This window comes from Mobula birostris, unplaced genomic scaffold (genome assembly GCF_030028105.1).
Source record: "Mobula birostris isolate sMobBir1 unplaced genomic scaffold, sMobBir1.hap1 scaffold_1693, whole genome shotgun sequence".
Taxonomy (NCBI): domain Eukaryota; kingdom Metazoa; phylum Chordata; class Chondrichthyes; order Myliobatiformes; family Myliobatidae; genus Mobula; species Mobula birostris.
In genome coordinates this window covers 1-17,802 of record NW_027274738.1, presented here as the reverse complement: position 1 = coordinate 17,802, position 17,802 = coordinate 1, and positions in this window count along the sequence as shown.

Sequence of the window (17,802 nt, the reverse complement as noted above, 5' to 3'; positions counted from 1 at the left end):
AGGGGTGTGGGGCGTGTCGGTGTCACAGTGAGGGGTCTGGGGTGTGTCAGTGTCACAGTGAGGGGTGAGGGGTATGTCAGTGTCACAGTGAGGGGTGCGGGGTGTGTCGTTGTCACAGCGAGGGGTGGGGAGTGTGTCAGTGTCACAGTGAGAGGTGTGGGGTGTGTCCGTGTCACTGTGAGGGGTGTGGGGTGTGTCGGTGTCACAGTGAGGGGATGTGGGGTGTGTCAGTGTCACAGTGAGGGGTGTGGGGTGTGTCAGTGTCACAGTGAGGGGTGTGGGGTGTGAAGTGTCACAGTGAGGGGTGTGGTGTGTGTCCATGTCACAGTGAGGGGTGTGGGGTGTGTCAGTGTCACAGTGAGGGGTGAGGGGTGTGTCGGTGTCACAGTGAGGGGTGTGGGGTGTGTCATTGTCACAGTGAGGGGTGCAGAATGTGTCAGTGTCACAGTGAGGGGTGCGGAATGTGTCAGTGTCACAGTGAGGGGTCAGGGGTGTGTCAGTGTCACAGTGAGGGGTGTGGGGTGTGTCGGTGTCACAGTGAGGGGTGAGGGGTGTGTCAGTGTCACAGTGAGGGCTGTGGGGTGTGTCAGTGTCACAGTGAGAGTGGGATGTGTCAGTGTCACAGTGAGCGGTGTGGGGTGTGTCAGTGTCACAGTGAGGGGTGTGGGGTGTGTCAGTGTCACAGTGAGGGGTGTGTCAGTGTCACAGTCAGGGGTGCGGGGTGGGTCAGTGTCACAGTGAGGGGTCTGGGGTGTGTCGGTGTCACAGTGTGGGATGTGGAGTGTGTCAGTGTCACAGTGAGGCGTGTGGGGTGTGTTCGTGTCATAGTGATGGGTGTGGGGTGTGTCGGTGTCACAGTGACGGGTGTGGGATGTGTGGGTGTCACAGTGACGGGTGTGGGGTGTGTCAGTGTCACAGTGAGGGGGGAGGGGTGTGTCATTTCCACAGTGTGGAGTGTGTCAGTGTCACAGTGAGGGGTGAGGGGTGTGTCGGTGTTACAGTGAGGGGAGTGGGGTGTGTCGGTGTTACATTGAGGGGTGTGGGGTGTGTCGGTGTCACAGTGAGGGGTGTGGGATGTGTCAGTGTCACATTGAGGGGTGTGGGGTGTGAAGTGTCACAGTGAGGGGTGTGGGGTGGGTCAGTGTTACAGTGAGAGGTGCGGAGTGTGTCGGTGTCACAGTGAGGGGTGTGGGGTGTGTCTGTGTCACAGTGTAGGGTGTGGGGTGTGTTGGTGTCACAGTGAGGGGTGAGAGGTGTGTTGTCACAGTGAGGGGTGAGGGGTGTGTCAGTGTCACTGTGAGGGGTGTTTGGTGTGTCAGTGTCACAGTGAGGGGTGTGGGGTGTGTCGGTGTCACAGTGAGGGGTGTGGGGTGTGTCAGTGTCATAGTGAGGGGAGAGGGGTGTGTATGTGTCACAGTGAGGGGTGCGGGATGTGTCAGTGTCCAGTGAGGGGTGTGACGGTGTCACAGTGAGGGGTGTGGGGTGTGTCGGTGTCACAGTGTGGGATGTGGGGTGTGTCAGTGTCACAGTGAGAGGTGTGGGGTGTGTCCGTGTCACAGTGTGGGATGTGGGGTGTGGCGGTGTCACTGTGAGGGGTGTGGGGTGTATCGGCGTCACAGTGAGGGGTGTGGGGTGTGTCAGTGTCACAGTGAGGGGTGAGGGGTGTGTCAGTGTCACTGTGAGGGGTGTGGGGTGAGTCAGTGTTACAGTGAGGGGTGTGGGGTGTGTGGGTGTCACATTGAGGGGTGTGGGGTGTGTCGGTGTCACAGTGAGGGGAGAGGGGTGTGTCTGTGTCACAGTGAGGGGTGCGGGATGTGTCAGTGTCCAGTGAGGGGTGTGTGGTGTTTCAGTGTCACAGTGTGGGGTGTGTCGGTGTCACATTGAGGGGTGTGGGGTGTGTCATTGTCACATTGAGGGGGTGTGGGGTGTGTCGGTGTCACAGTAAGGGGTGTGGGGTGTGTAAGTGTCAAAGTGAGAGGTGTGGGGTGTGTCCGTGTCACAGTGAGGGGTGTGGGGTGTCTAAGTGTCACAGTGAGGGGTGTGGGGTGTGTCCGTGTCACAGTTAGGGGTGTGGGGTGTGTCAGTGTCACAGTGAGAGGTGAGGGGTGTGTCGGTGTCACATTGAGGGGTGTGGGGTGTGTCAGTGTCACAGTGAGGGCTGTGGGGTGTGTCCGTGTCACAGTGCGGGATGTGTCAGTGTGACATTGAGGGGTGGGGAGTGTGTGGATGTTACAGTGAGGGGTGGGGAGTGTGTCAGTGGCACAGTGAGGGGTGCGGAGTGTGTCGGTGTCACAGTGAGGGGTGTGGGGTGTGTCAGTGTCACAGTGAGGGGTGTGGAATGTGTCAGTGTCACAGTGAGGGGTGAGCGGTGTGTCGGTGTTACAGTGAGGGGTGTGGGGTGTGTGAGTGTCACAGTGAGGGGTGAGGGGTGTGTCGGTGTCACAGTGAGGGGTGTGGAATGTGTCAGTGTCACAGTGAGGGGTGTGGGGTGTGTCCGTGTCACAGTGAGGGGTGCAGAATGTGTCAGTGTCACAGTGAGGGGTGTGGGGTGGGTCGGTGTCACAGTGAAGGGTGCGGGACGTGTCCGTGTCACAGTGAGGGGTGTGAGGTGTGTCGGTGTTACAGTGAGGGGTGAGGGGAGTGTCAGTGATACAGTGAGGGGGGTGGGGTGTGTCGGTGTTACAGTGAGGGGTGTGTCGGTGTCACAGTGAGGGGTGTGTCAGTGTCACAGTGAGGGTGAGGGGTGTGTCAGTGTCACAGTGAGGGGTGTGGGGGTGTGTCAGTGTCACACTGAGGGGTGTGGGGTGTGTCGGTGTCACAGTGAGGAATGTGTGGTGTGTCGGTGTCACAGTGAGGGCTGTGGGATGTGTCAGTGTCACAGTGAGAGGTGAGGGGTGTGTCAGTGTCACAGTGAGGGGTGTGGGGTGTGTCAGTGTCACAGTGAGAGGTGAGGGGTGTGTCGGTGTCACATTGAGGGGTGTGGGGTGTGTCAGTGTCACAGTGAGGGCTGTGGGGTGTGTCCGTGTCACAGTGCGGGATGTGTCAGTGTGACATTGAGGGGTGGGGAGGGTGTGGATGTTACAGTGAGGGGTGGGGAGTGTGTCAGTGGCACAGTGAGGGGTGCGGAGTGTGTCCGTGTCACAGTGAGGGGTGTGGGGTGTGTCAGTGTCACAGTGAGAGGTGAGGGGTGTGTCGGTGTCACATTGAGGGGTGTGTGGTGTGTCCGTGTCACAGTGAGGGGTGTGGGTTGTGTCACTGTCACAGTGAGGGTTGTGGGGTGTGTCAGTGTCACAGTGAGGGGTGTGGGGTGTGTCAGTGTCACAGTGAGGGGTGAGGGGTGTGTCGGTGTCACAGTGTGGGATGTGGGGTGTGTCAGTGTCACAGTGAGGGGTGTGGGGTGTGTCAGTGTCACAGTGAGGGGTGTGGAATGTGTCAGTGTCACAGTGAGGGGTGAGCGGTGTGTCGGTGTTACAGTGAGGGGTGTGGGGTGTGTCAGTGTCACAGTGAGGGGTGAGGGGTGTGTCGGTGTCACAGTGAGGGGTGTGGGGTGTGTCAGTGTCACAGTGAGAGGTGTGGGGTGTGTCCGTGTCACAGTGAGGGGTGCAGAATGTGTCAGTGTCACAGTGAGGGGTGTGGGGTGGGTCGGTGTCACAGTGAGGGGTGCAGAATGTGTCAGTGTCACAGTGAGGGGTGTGAGGTGTGTCGGTGTTACAGTGAGGGGTGAGGGGAGTGTCAGTGATACAGTGAGGGGGGTGGGGTGTGTCGGTGTTACAGTGAGGGGTGTGTCGGTGTCACAGTGAGGGGTGTGTCAGTGTCACAGTGAGGGTGAGGGGTGTGTCAGTGTCACAGTGAGGGGTGTGGGGGTGTGTCAGTGTCACACTGAGGGGTGTGGGGTGTGTCGGTGTCACAGTGAGGAATGTGTGGTGTGTCGGTGTCACAGTGAGGGCTGTGGGATGTGTCAGTGTCACAGTGAGAGGTGAGGGGTGTGTCAGTGTCACAGTGAGGGGTGTGGGGTGTGTCAGTGTCACAGTGAGAGGTGAGGGGTGTGTCGGTGTCACATTGAGGGGTGTGGGGTGTGTCAGTGTCACAGTGAGGGCTGTGGGGTGTGTCCGTGTCACAGTGCGGGATGTGTCAGTGTGACATTGAGGGGTGGGGAGGGTGTGGATGTTACAGTGAGGGGTGGGGAGTGTGTCAGTGGCACAGTGAGGGGTGCGGAGTGTGTCCGTGTCACAGTGAGGGGTGTGGGGTGTGTCAGTGTCACAGTGAGAGGTGAGGGGTGTGTCGGTGTCACATTGAGGGGTGTGTGGTGTGTCCGTGTCACAGTGAGGGGTGTGGGTTGTGTCACTGTCACAGTGAGGGTTGTGGGGTGTGTCAGTGTCACAGTGAGGGGTGTGGGGTGTGTCAGTGTCACAGTGAGGGGTGAGGGGTGTGTCGGTGTCACAGTGTGGGATGTGGGGTGTGTCAGTGTCACAGTGAGGGGTGTGGGGTGTGTCAGTGTCACAGTGAGGGGTGTGGAATGTGTCAGTGTCACAGTGAGGGGTGAGCGGTGTGTCGGTGTTACAGTGAGGGGTGTGGGGTGTGTCAGTGTCACAGTGAGGGGTGAGGGGTGTGTCGGTGTCACAGTGAGGGGTGTGGGGTGTGTCAGTGTCACAGTGAGAGGTGTGGGGTGTGTCCGTGTCACAGTGAGGGGTGCAGAATGTGTCAGTGTCACAGTGAGGGGTGTGGGGTGGGTCGGTGTCACAGTGAGGGGTGCAGAATGTGTCAGTGTCACAGTGAGGGGTGTGAGGTGTGTCGGTGTTACAGTGAGGGGTGAGGGGAGTGTCAGTGATACAGTGAGGGGGGTGGGGTGTGTCGGTGTTACAGTGAGGGGTGTGTCGGTGTCACAGTGAGGGGTGTATCAGTGTCACAGTGAGGGTGAGGGGTGTGTCAGTGTCACAGTGAGGGGTGTGGGGGTGTGTCAGTGTCACACTGAGGGGTGTGGGGTGTGTCGGTGTCACAGTGAGGAATGTGTGGTGTGTCGGTGTCACAGTGAGGGCTGTGGGATGTGTCAGTGTCACAGTGAGAGGTGAGGGGTGTGTCAGTGTCACAGTGAGGGGTGTGGTGTGTGTTAGTGTCACTGTGATGTGTGTGGGGTGTGTCAGTGTCACATCGAGGGGTGTGGAGTGTGTCGTTGTCACATCGAGGGGTGTGGGGTTTGTCCGTGTCATAGTGAGGGGTGTGGGGCGTGTCGGTGTCACAGTGAGGGGTCTGGGGTGTGTCAGTGTCACAGTGAGGGGTGAGGGATATGTCAGTGTCACAGTGAGGGGTGCGGGGTGTGTCGTTGTCACAGCGAGGGGTGGGGAGTGTGTCAGTGTCACAGTGAGAGGTGTGGGGTGTGTCGGTGTCACAGTGAGGGTGAGGGGTGTGTCGGTGTCACTGTGAGGGGTGTGGGGTGTGTCAGTGTCACAGTGAGGGTGAGGGGTGTGTCGGTGTCACTGTGAGGGGTGTGGGGTGTGTCGGTGTCACAGTGAGGGGATGTGGGGTGTGTCAGTGTCACAGTGAGGGGTGTGGGGTGTGTCAGTGTCACAGTGAGGGGTGTGGGGTATGAAGTGTCACAGTGAGGGGTGTGGTGTGTGTCCATGTCACAGTGAGGGGTGTGGGGTGTGTCAGTGTCACAGTGAGGGGTGAGGGGTGTGTCGGTGTCACAGTGAGGGGTGTGGGGTGTGTCATTGTCACAGTGAGGGGTGCAGAATGTGTCAGTGTCACAGTGAGGGGTGCGGAATGTGTCAGTGTCACAGTGAGGGGTCAGGGGTGTGTCAGTGTCACAGTGAGGGGTGTGGGGTGTGTCGGTGTCACAGTGAGGGGTGAGGGGTGTGTCAGTGTCACAGTGAGGGCTGTGGGGTGTGTCAGTGTCACAGTGAGAGTGGGATGTGTCAGTGTCACAGTGAGCGGTGTGGGGTGTGTCAGTGTCACAGTGAGGGGTGTGGGGTGTGTCAGTGTCACAGTGAGGGGTGTGTCAGTGTCACAGTCAGGGGTGCGGGGTGGGTCAGTGTCACAGTGAGGGGTCTGGGGTGTGTCGGTGTCACAGTGTGGGATGTGGGGTGTGTCAGTGTCACAGTGAGGCGTGTGGGGTGTGTTCGTGTCATAGTGATGGGTGTGGGGTGTGTCGGTGTCACAGTGACGGGTGTGGGATGTGTGGGTGTCACAGTGACGGGTGTGGGGTGTGTCAGTGTCACAGTGAGGGGGGAGGGGTGTGTCATTGCCACAGTGTGGAGTGTGTCAGTGTCACAGTGAGGGGTGAGGGGTGTGTCGGTGTTACAGTGAGGGGAGTGGGGTGTGTCGGTGTTACATTGAGGGGTGTGGGGTGTGTCGGTGTCACAGTGAGGGGTGTGGGATGTGTCAGTGTCACATTGAGGGGTGTGGGGTGTGAAGTGTCACAGTGAGGGGTGAGGGGTGTGTCCGTGTCACAGTGAAGGTGTGGGGTGTGTCGGTGTCACAGTGAGGGTTGTGGGGTGTGTCGTTGTCACAGTGAGGGGTGTGGTGTGTGTCAGTGTCACAGTGAGGGGTGAGGGGTGTGTCAGTGTCACTGTGAGGGGTGTGGGGTGAGTCAGTGTTGCAGTGAGGGGTGTGGGGTGTGTCGGTGTCACATTGAGGGGTGTGGGGTGTGTCGGTGTCACAGTGAGGGGAGAGGGGTGTGTCTGTGTCACAGTGAGGGGTGCGGGATGTGTCAGTGTCCAGTGAGGGGTGTGTGGTGTGTCAGTGTCACAGTGTGGGGTGTGGGGTGTGTAGGTGTCACAGTGAGGGGTGTGGGGTGTGTAAGTGTCAAAGTGAGAGGTGTGGGGTGTGTCCGTGTCACAGTGAGGGGTGTGGGGTGTCTAAGTGTCACAGTGAGGGGTGTGGGGTGTGTCCGTGTCACAGTGAGGGGTGTGGGGTGTGTCAGTGTTACAGTGAGGGTGTGGGGTGTGTCAGTGTCACAGTGAGAGTCTGGGGTGTGTCGATGTCACAGTGAGGGCTGTGGGGTGTGTCAGTGTCACAGTGAGGGCTGTGGGGTGTGTCCGTGGTACAGTGAGGGGTGTGGGGTGTGTCAGTGTCACAGTGAGGGGTGAGGGGTGTGTCGGTGTCGGGGTGAGGGGTGTGTCGGTGTGACTGAGAGGTGTGGGGTGTGTCCGTGTCACAGTGAGGGGTGTGGGGTGGGTCGGTGTCACAGTGAGGGTGAGGGGTGTGTCGGTGTCACAGTGAGGGGTGTGGGGTGTGTCTGTGTCACAGTGTAGGGTGTGGGGTGTGTCAGTGTCACAGTGAGGGGTGTGGGGTGTGTCCGTGTCACAGTGAAGGTGTGGGGTGTGTCGGTGTCACAGTGAGGGTTGTGGGGTGTGTCGGAGTCACACTGCGGGGTGAGTGGTGTGTCCGTGACACAGTGAGGGGTGTGGGGTGTGTCGTTGTCACAGTGAGGGGTGTGGTGTGTGTCTGTGTCACAGTGAGGGGTGTGGGGTGTGTCAGTGTCACAGTGAGGGGTGAGGGGTGTGTCGGTGTCACAGTGAGGGGTGAGGGGTGTGTCGGTGTTATTGAGAGGTGTGGGGTGTGTCCGTGTCACAGTGAGGGGTGTGGGGTGGGTCGGTGTCACAGTGAGGGTGAGGGGTGTGTCGGTGTCACAGTGAGGGCTGTGGGGTGTGTCTGTGTCACAGTGAAGGTGTGGGGTGTGTCGGTGTCACAGTGAGGGGTGAGGGGTGTGTCGGTGTTACTGAGAGGTGTGGGGTGTGTCCGTGTCACAGTGAGGGGTGTGGGGTGGGTCGGTGTCACAGTGAGGGGTGTGGTGTGTGTCTGTGTCACAGTGAGGGTTGTGGGGTGTGTCAGTGTCACAGTGAGGGGTGAGGGGTGTGTCAGTGTCACTGTGAGGGGTGTGGGGTGAGTCAGTGTTACAGTGAGGGGTGTGGGGTGTGTCGGTGTCACATTGAGGGGTGTGGGGTGTGTCGGTGTCACAGTGAGGGGAGAGTGGTGTGTCTGTGTCACAGTGAGGGGTGCAGGATGTGTCAGTGTCCAGTGAGGGGTGTGTGGTGTGTCAGTGTCACAGTGTGGGGTGTGTGTGTGTCACAGTGAGGGGTGTGGGGTGTGTCAGTGTCACGGTGAGGGGTGTGTCAGTGTCACTGTGAGGGGTGTGGGGTGAGTCAGTGTTACAGTGAGGGGTGTGGGGTGTGTCGGTGTCACATTGAGGGGTGTGGGGTGTGTCGGTCTCACAGTGAGGGGAGAGGGGTGTGTCTGTGTCACAGTGAGGGGTGCGGGATGTGTCAGTGTCCAGTGAGGGGTGTGTGGTGTGTCAGTGTCACAGTGTGGGGTGTGTCGGTGTCACATTGAGGGGTGTGGGGTGTGTCATTGTCACATTGAGGGGTGTGGGGTGTGTCGGTGTCACAGTGAGGGGTGTGGGGTGTGTAAGTGTCAAAGTGAGAGGTGTGGGGTGTGTCCGTGTCACAGTGAGGGGTGTGGGGTGTGTCCGTGTCACAGTGAAGGTGTGGGGTGTGTCGGTGTCACAGTGAGGGTTGTGGGGTGTGTCGGAGTCACACTGAGGGGTGAGTGGTGTGTCCGTGACACAGTGAGGGGTGTGGGGTATGTCGTTGTCACAGTGAGGGGTGTGGTGTGTGTCTGTGTCACAGTGAGGGGTGTGGGGTGTGTCAGTGTCACAGTGAGGGGTGAGGGGTGTGTCAGTGTCACTGTGAGGGGTGTGGGGTGAGTCAGTGTTACAGTGAGGGGTGTGGGGGTGTGTCGGTGTCACATTGAGGGGTGTGGGGTGTGTCGGTGTCACAGTGAGGGGAGAGGGGTGTGTCTGTGTCACAGTGAGGGGTGCGGGATGTGTCAGTGTCCAGTGAGGGGTGTGTGGTGTGTCAGTGTCACAGTGTGGGGTGTGTCGGTGTCACATTGAGGGGTGTGGGGTGTGTCATTGTCACATTGAGGGGTGTGGGGTGTGTCGGTGTCACAGTGAGGGGTGTGTGGTGTGTAAGTGTCAAAGTGAGAGTTGTGGGGTGTGTCCGTGTCACAGTGAGGGTGTGGGGTGTGTCAGTGTACAGTGAGGGTGTGGGGTGTGTCAGTGTCACAGTGAGGGTCTGGGGTGTGTCGATGTCACAGTGAGGGCTGTGGGGTGTGTCAGTGTCACAGTGAGGGCTGTGGGGTGTGTCCGTGGTACAGTGAGGGGAGTGGGGGTGTGTCGGTGTCACAGTGAGGGGTGTGGGGTGTGTCGGTGTCACAGTGTGGGGTGTGGTTGCTGTCACAGTGAGGGGTGTGGGGTGTGTCCGTGTGACAGTGAGGGTTGTGGAGTGCGTCGGTGTGTGACAGTGAGAGGTGTGGGGTGTGTCGGTGTCACAGTGAGGGGTGTGGGTGTGTCGGTGTCACATTCAGGGGTGTGGGATGTGTCGGTGTCACAGTGAGGGGTGTGGGGTGTGTTGGTGTCACATTGAGGGGTGTGGGGTATGTCGGTGTCACAGTGAGGGTGTGGGGTGTGTTGGTGTCACATTGAGGGGTGTGGGGTGTGTTGGTGTCACAGTGAGGCTGTGGGTGTGTTGGTGTCACAGTGAGGGGTGTGGGGTGTGTCTGTGTCACAGTGAGGGTTGTGGGGTGTGGTGGTGTCATCAGTGAGGGGTGGTGGGGTGTGTCTATGTCACAGTGAGGGTTGCGGATGTGTCAGTGTCACAGTGAGGGTGTGGGGTGTGTCGGTGTCACAGTGAGTGGTGTGGGGTGTGTCAGTGTTACAGTGAGGGGTGTGGAGTGTGTCCGTGTCACAGTGAGGGGTGAGGGGTGTGTCCGTGTCACAGTGAGGGGTGTGGGGTGTGTCAGTGTCACAGTGAGGGGTGTGGGGTGTGTCGTTGTCACAGTGAGGGTGTGGTGTGTGTCTGTGTCACAGTGAGGGTGTGGGGTGTGTCAGTGTCACAGTGAGGGTGAGGGGTGTGTTAGTGTCACTGTGAGGGGTGTGGGGTGAGTCAGTGTTACAGTGAGGGGTGTGGGGTGTGTCGGTGTCACATTGAGGGGTGTGGGGTGTTGTCGGTGTCACAGTGAGGGGAGAGGGGTGTGTCTGTGTCACAGTGAGGGTGCGGGGATGTGTCAGTGTCCAGTGAGGGGTGTGTGGTGTGTCAGTGTCCACAGTGTGGGGTGTGGGGTGTGTAGGTGTCACAGTGAGGGGTGTGGGGTGTGTAAGTGTCAAAGTGAGAGGTGTGGGGTGTGTCCGTGTCACAGTGAGGGGTGTGAGGTGTCTAAGTGTCACAGTGAGGGTGTGGGGTGTGTCCGTGTCACAGTGAGGGGTGTGGGGTGTGTCAGTGTTACAGTGAGGGTGTGGGGTGTGTCAGTGTCACAGTGAGAGTTTGGGGTGTGTCGATGTCACAGTGAGGGCTGTGGGGTGTGTCAGTGTCACAGTGAGGGCTGTGGGGTGTGTCCGTGGTACAGTGAGGGGTGTGGGGTGTGTCAGTGTCACAGTGAGGGGTGAGGGGTGTGTCGGTGTCGGGGTGAGGGGTGTGTCGGTGGTGACTGAGAGGTGTGGGGTGTGTCCGTGTCACAGTGAGGGGTGGTGGGGTGGGTCGGTGTCACAGTGAGGGTGAGGGGTGTGTCGGTGTCACAGTGAGGGGTGTGGGTGTGTCTGTGTCACAGTGTAGGGTGTGGGGTGTGTCAGTGTCACAGTGAGGGGTGTGGGGTGTGTCCGTGTCACAGTGAAGGTGTGGGGGTGTGTCGGTGTCATAGTGAGGGTTGTGGGGTGTGTCGGAGTCACACTGAGGGGTGAGTGGTGTGTCCGTGACACAGTGAGGGGGTGTGGGGTGTGTCGTTGTCACAGTGAGGGGTGTGGTGTGTGTCTGTGTCACAGTGAGGGGTGTGGGGTGTGTCAGTGTCACAGTGAGGGGTGAGGGGTGTGTCGGTGTCACAGTGAGGGGTGAGGGGTGTGTCGGTGTTATTGAGAGGTGTGGGGTGTGTCCGTGTCACAGTGAGGGGTGTGGGGTGGGTCGGTGTCACAGTGAGGGTGAGGGTGTGTCGGTGTCACAGTGAGGGCTGTGGGGTGTGTCTGTGTCACAGTGTAGGGTGTGGGGTGTGTCAGTGTCACAGTGAGGGGTGTGGGTGTGTCCGTGTCACAGTGGAAGGTGTGGGGTGTGTCGTGTCACAGTGAGGGTTGTGGGGTGTGGTCGTTGTCACAGAGAGGGGTGTGGTGTGTGTCAGTGTCACAGTGAGGGGTGAGGGGTGTGTCAGTGTCACTGTGAGGGTGTGGGGGTGAGTCAGTGTTACAGTGAGGGGTGTGGGGTGTGTCGGTGTCACATTGAGGGGTGTGGGGTGTGTCGGTGTCACAGTGAGGGGAGAGTGGTGTGTCTGTGTCACAGTGAGGGGTGCGGGATGTGTCAGTGTCCAGTGAGGGTGTGTGGTGTGTCAGTGTCACAGTGTGGGGTGTGGGGTGTGTAGGTGTCACAGGAGGGGTGTGGGGTGTGTAAGTGTCAAAGTGAGAGGTGTGGGGTGTGTCCATGTCACAGTGAGGGGTGTGGGGTGTCTAAGTGTCACAGTGAGGGGTGTGGGGTGTGTCCGTGTCACAGTGAGGGGTGTGGGGGTGTGTCAGTGTTACAGTGAGGGTGTGGGGTGTGTCAGTGTCACAGTGAGTGCTGTGGGGTGTGTCCGTGGTACAGTGAGGGGTGTGGGGTGTGTCAGTGTCACAGTGAGGGGTGAGGGGTGTGTCGGTGTCGGGGTGAGGGGTGTGTCGGTGTGACTGAGAGGTGTGGGTTGTGTCCGTGTCACAGTGAGGGGTGTGGGGTGGGTCGGTGTCACAGTGAGGGTGAGGGGTGTGTCGGTGTCACAGTGAGGGGTGTGGGGTGTGTCTGTGTCACAGTGTAGGGTGTGGGGTGTGTCAGTGTCACAGTAAGGGGTGTGGGGTGTGTCCGTGTCACAGTGAAGGTGTGGGGTGTGTCGGTGTCACAGTGAGGGTTGTGGGGTGTGTCGGAGTCACACTGAGGGGTGAGTGGTGTGTCCGTGACACAGTGAGGGGTGTGGGGTGTGTCGTTGTCACAGTGAGGGGTGTGGTGTGTGTCTGTGTCACAGTGAGGGGTGTGGGGTGTGTCAGTGTCACAGTGAGGGGTGAGGGATGTGTCGTGTCACAGTGAGGGGTGAGGGGATGCGTCGGTGTTATTGAGAGGTGTGGGGTGTGTCCGTGTCACAGTGAGGGGTGTGGTGTGTGTCTGTGTCACAGTGAGGGTTGTGGGGTGTGTCAGTGTCATCAGTGAGGGGTGAGGGGTGTGTCAGTGTCACTGTGAGGGGTGTGGGGTGAGTCAGTGTTACAGTGAGGGGTGTGGGGTGTGTCGGTGTCACATTGAGGGGTGTGGGGTGTGTCGGTGTCACAGTGAGGGGAGAGTTGTGTGTCTGTGTCACAGTGAGGGGTGCGGGATGTGTCAGTGTCCAGTGAGGGGTGTGTGTGGTGTGTCAGTGTCACAGTGTGGGGTGTGTGTGTGTCACAGTGAGGGGTGTGGGGTGTGTCAGTGTCACAGTGAGGGGTGAGGGGTGTGTCAGTGTCACTGTGAGGGGTGTGGGGTGAGTCAGTGTTACAGTGAGGGGTGTGGGGTGTGTCGGTGTCACATTGAGGGGTGTGGGGTGTGTCGGTCTCACAGTGTGGGGAGAGGGGTGTGTCTGTGTCACAGTGAGGGGTGCGGGATGTGTCAGTGTCCAGTGAGGGGTGAGGGGTGTGTCCGTGTCACAGTGAGGGGTGTGGGGTGTGTCAGTGTCACAGTGAGGGGTGAGGGGTGTGTCGGTGTCACAGTGAGGGGTGAGGGGTGTGTCGGTGTTACTGAGAGTGTGGGGTGTGTCCGTGTCACAGTGAGGGGTGTGGGGTGGGTCGGTGTCACAGTGAGGGTGAGGGGTGTGTCGGTGTCACAGTGAGGGGTGTGGGGTGTGTCAGTGTCACAGTGAGGGTTGTGGGGTGTGTCGGAGTCACACTGAGGGGTGAGTGGTGTGTCCGTGACACAGTGAGGGGTCTGGGGTGTGTCGTTGTCACAGTGAGGGGAGTGGTGTGTGTCTGTGTCACAGTGAGGGGTGTGGGGTGTGTCAGTGTCACAGTGAGGGTGAGGGGTGTGTTAGTGTCACTGTGAGGGGTGTGGGGTGAGTCAGTGTTACAGTGAGGGGTGTGGGGTGTGTCGGTGTCACATTGAGGGGTGTGGGGTGTGTCGGTGTCACAGTGAGGGGAGAGGGGTGTGTCTGTGTCACAGTGAGGGGGTGCGGATGTGTCAGTGTCCAGTGAGGGGTGTGTGGTGTGTCAGTGTCACAGTGTGGGGTGTGGGGTGTGTAGGTGTCAAAGTGAGGGGTGTGGGGTGTGTAAGTGTCAAAGTGAGAGGTGTGGGGTGTGTCCGTGTCACAGTGAGGGGTGTGGGGTGTCTAAGTGTCACAGTGAGGGGTGTGGGGTGCGTCCGTGTCACAGTGAGGGGTGTGGGGTGTGTCAGTGTTACAGTGAGGGTGTGGGGTGTGTCAGTGTCACAGTGAGATTTTGGGGTGTGTCGATGTCACAGTGAGGGCTGTGGGGTGTGTCAGTGTCACAGTGAGGGCTGTGGGGTGTGTCCGTGGTACAGTGAGGGATGTGGGGGTGTGTCAGTGTCGGGGTGAGGGGTGTGTCGGTGTCGGGGTGAGGGGTGTGTCGGTGTGACTGAGAGGTGTGGGGTGTGTCCGTGTCACAGTGAGGGGTGTGGGGTGGGTCGGTGTCACAGTGAGGGTGAGGGGTGTCGGTGTCACAGTGAGGGGTGTGGGGTGTGTCTGTGTCACAGTGTAGGGTGTGGGTGTGTCAGTGACACAGTGAGGGGTGTGGGGTGTGTCCGTGTCACAGTGAGGTGTGGGTGTGTCGGTGTCATAGTGAGGGTTGTGGGGTGTGTCGGAGTCACACTGAGGGGTGAGTGGTGTGTCCGTGACACAGTGAGGGGTGTGGGGTGTGTCGTTGTCACAGTGAGGGGTGTGGTGTGTGTCTGTGTCACAGTGAGGGGTGTGGGGTGTGTCAGTGTCACAGTGAGGGGTGAGGGGTGTGTCGGTGTCACAGTGAGGGGTGAGGGGTGTGTCGGTGTTATTGAGAGGTGTGGGGTGTGTCCGTGTCACAGTGAGGGGTGTGGGGTGGGTCGGTGTCACAGTGAGGGTGAGGGGTGTGTCGGTGTCACAGTGAGGGCTGTGGGGTGTGTCTGTGTCACAGTGTAGGGTGTGGGTGTGTCAGTGTCACAGTGAGGGGTGTGGGGTGTGTCCGTGTCACAGTGAAGGTGTGGGTGTGTCGGTGTCACAGTGAGGGTTGTGGGGTGTGTCGTTGTCCAGTGAGGGGTGTGGTGTGTGTCAGTGTCACAGTGAGGGGTGAGAGGGGTGTGTCAGTGTCACTGTGAGGGGTGTGGGGTGAGTCAGTGTTACAGTGAGGGGTGTGGGGTGTGTGGGTGTCACATTGAGGGGTGTGGGGTGTGTCGGTGTCACAGTGATGGGAGAGTGGTGTGTCTGTGTCACAGTGAGGGGTGCGGGATGTGTCAGTGTCCAGTGAGGGGTGTGTGGTGTGTCAGTGTCACAGTGTGGGGGTGTGGGGTGTGTAGGTGTCACAGTGAGGGGTGTGGGGTGTGTATAGTGTCAAAGTGAGAGGTGTGGTGGGTGTGTCCGTGTCACAGTGAGGGGTGTGGGGTGTCTAAGTGTCACAGTGAGGGGTGTGGGGTGTGTCCGTGTCACAGTGAGGGTGTGGGGTGATGTCAGTGTTACAGTGAGGGTGTGGGGTGTGTCAGTGTCACAGTGAGAGTCTGGGGTGTGTCGATGTCACAGTGAGGGCTGTGGGGTGTGTCAGTGTCACAGTGAGGGCTGTGGGGTGTGTCCGTGGTACAGTGAGGGTGTGGGGTGTGTCAGTGTCACAGTGAGGGGTGAGGGGTGTGTCGGTGTCGGGGTGAGGGGTGTGTCGGTTGTGACTGAGAGGTGTGGGGTGTGTCCGTGTCACAGTGAGGGGTGTGGGGTGGGTCGGTGTCACAGTGAGGGTGAGGGGTGTGTCGGTGTCACAGTGAGGGGTGTGGGGTGTGTCTGTGTCACCAGTGTAGGGTGTGGGGTGTGTCAGTGTCACAGTGAGGGGTGTGGGGTGTGTCCGTGTCACAGTGAAGGTGTGGGGTGTGTCGGTGTCACAGTGAGGGTTGTGGGGTGTGTCGGAGTCACACTGCGGGGTGAGTGTGTGTCCGTGACACAGTGAGGGGTGTGGGGTGTGTCGTTGTCACAGTGAGGGGTGTGGTGTGTGTCTGTGTCACAGTGAGGGGTGTGGGGTGTGTCAGTGTCACAGTGAGGGGTGAGGGGTGTGTCGTCGTCACAGTGAGGGGTGAGGGGGTGTGTCGGTGTTATTGAGAGGTGTGGGGTGGTGTCCGTGTCACAGTGAGGGGTGTGGGGTGGGTCGGTGTCCACAGTGAGGGTGAGGGGTGTGTCGGTGTCACAGTGAGGGCTGTGGGGTGTGTCTGTGTCACAGTGAAGGTGTGGGGTGTGTCGGTTGTCACAGTGAGGGGTGAGGGGTGTGTCGGTGTTACTGAGAGGTGTGGGGGTGTCCGTGTCACAGTGAGGGGTGTGGGGTGGTCGGTGTCACAGTGAGGGGTGTGGTGTGTGTCTGTGTCACAGTGAGGGTTGTGGGGTGTGTCAGTGTCACAGTGAGGGGTGAGGGTGTGTCAGTGTCACTGTGAGGGTGTGGGGTGAGTCAGTGTTACAGTGAGGGGTGTGGGGTGTGTCGGTGTCACAGTGAGGGGAGAGTGGTGTGTCTGTGTCACAGTGAGGGGTGCAGATGTGTCAGTGTCCAGTGAGGGGTGTGTGGGTGTCAGTGTCACAGTGTGGGGTGTGTGTGTGTCACAGTGAGGGGTGTGGGGTGTGTCAGTGTCACAGTGAGGGGTGAGGGGTGTGTCAGTGTCACTGTGAGGGGTGTGGGGTGAGTCAGTGTTACAGTGAGGGGTGTGGGGTGTGTCGGTGTCACATTGAGGGGTGTGGGGTGTGTCGGTCTCACAGTGAGGGGAGAGGGGTGTGTCTGTGTCACAGTGAGGGGTGCGGGATGTGTCAGTGTCCAGTGAGGGGTGTGTGGTGTGTCAGTGTCACAGTGTGGGGTGTGTCGGTGTCACATTGAGGGGTGTGGGGTGTGTCATTGTCACATTGAGGGGTGTGGGGTTGTGTCGGTGTCACAGTGAGGGGTGTGGGGTGTGTAAGTGTCAAAGTGAGAGGTGTGGGGTGTGTCCGTGTCACAGTGAGGGGTGTGGGGTGTGTCCGTGTCACAGTGAAGGTGTGGGGTGTGTCGGTGTCACAGTGAGGGTTGTGGGGTGTGTCGGAGTCACACTGAGGGGTGAGTGGTGTGTCCGTGACACAGTGAGGGGTGTGGGGTATGTCGTTTGTCACAGTGAGGGGTGTGGTGTGTGTCTGTGTCACAGTGAGGGGTGTGGGGTGTGTCAGTGTCCACAGTGAGGGGTGAGGGTGTGTCAGTGTCACTGTGAGGGGTGTGGGGTGAGTCAGTGTTACAGTGAGGGGTGTGGGGTGTGTCGGTGTCACATTGAGGGGTGTGGGGTGTGTCGGTGTCACAGTGAGGGGTGAGGGGTGTGTCTGTGTCACAGTGAGGGGTGCGGGATGTGTCAGTGTCCAGTGAGGGGTGTGTGGTGTGTCAGTGTCACAGTGTGGGGTGTGTCGGTGTCACATTGAGGGGTGTGGGGTGTGTCATTGTCACATTGAGGGGTGTGGGGTGTGTCGGTGTCACAGTGAGGGGTGTGTGGTGTGTAAGTGTCAAAGTGAGAGTTGTGGGGTGTGTCCGTGTCACAGTGAGGGGTGTGGGGTGTGTCAGTGTTACAGTGAGGGTGTGGGGTGTGTCAGTGTCACAGTGAGGGTCTGGGGTGTGTCGATGTCACAGTGAGGGCTGTGGGGTGTGTCAGGTGTCACAGTGAGGGCTGTGGGGTGTGTCCGTGGTACAGTGAGGGGTGTGGGGTGTGTCGGTGTCACAGTGAGGGGTGTGGGGTGTGTCGGTGTCACAGTGTGGGGTGTGTTGCTGTCACAGTGAGGGGTGTGGGGTGTGTCCGTGTGACAGTGAGGGTTGTGGAGTGCGTCGGTGTGACAGTGAGAGGTGTGGGGTGTGTCGTGTCACAGTGAGGGGTGTGGGGTGTGTCGGTGTCACATTCAGGGGTGTGGATGTGTCGGTGTCACAGTGAGGGGTGTGGGGTGTGTTGGTGTCACCATGAGGGGTGTGGGGTATGTCGGTGTCACAGTGAGGGGTGTGGGGTGTGTTGGTGTCACATTGAGGGGTGTGGGGTGTGTGGTGTCACAGTGAGGGGTGTGGGGTGTGTCTGTGTCACAGTGAGGGTTGTGGGTGTGTTGGTGTCACAGTGAGGGGTGTGGGGTGTGTCTATGTCACAGTGAGGGTTGCGGGATGTGTCAGTGTCACAGTGAGGGTGTGGGGTGTGTCGGTGTCACAGTGAGGGGTGTGGGGTGTGTCAGTGTTACAGTGAGGGGTGTGGAGTGTGTCCGTGTCACAGTGAGGGGTGAGGGGTGTGTCCGTGTCACAGTGAGGGGTGTGGGGTGTGTCAGTGTCACAGTGAGGGGTGAGGGGTGTGTCGGTGTCACAGTGAGGGGTGAGGGGTGTGTCGGTGATACTGAGAGGTGTGGGGTGTGTCCGTGTCACAGTGAGGGTGTGGGGTGGGTCGGTGTCACAGTGAGGGTGAGGGGTGTGTCGGTGTCACAGTGAGGGGTGTGGGTGTGTCTGTGTCACAGTGTAGGGTGTGGGGTGTGTCAGTGTCACAGTGAGGGGTGTGTGGTGTGTCCGTGTCACAGTGAAGGTGTGGGGTGTGTCGGTGTCACAGTGAGGGTTGTGGGGTGTGTCGGAGTCACACT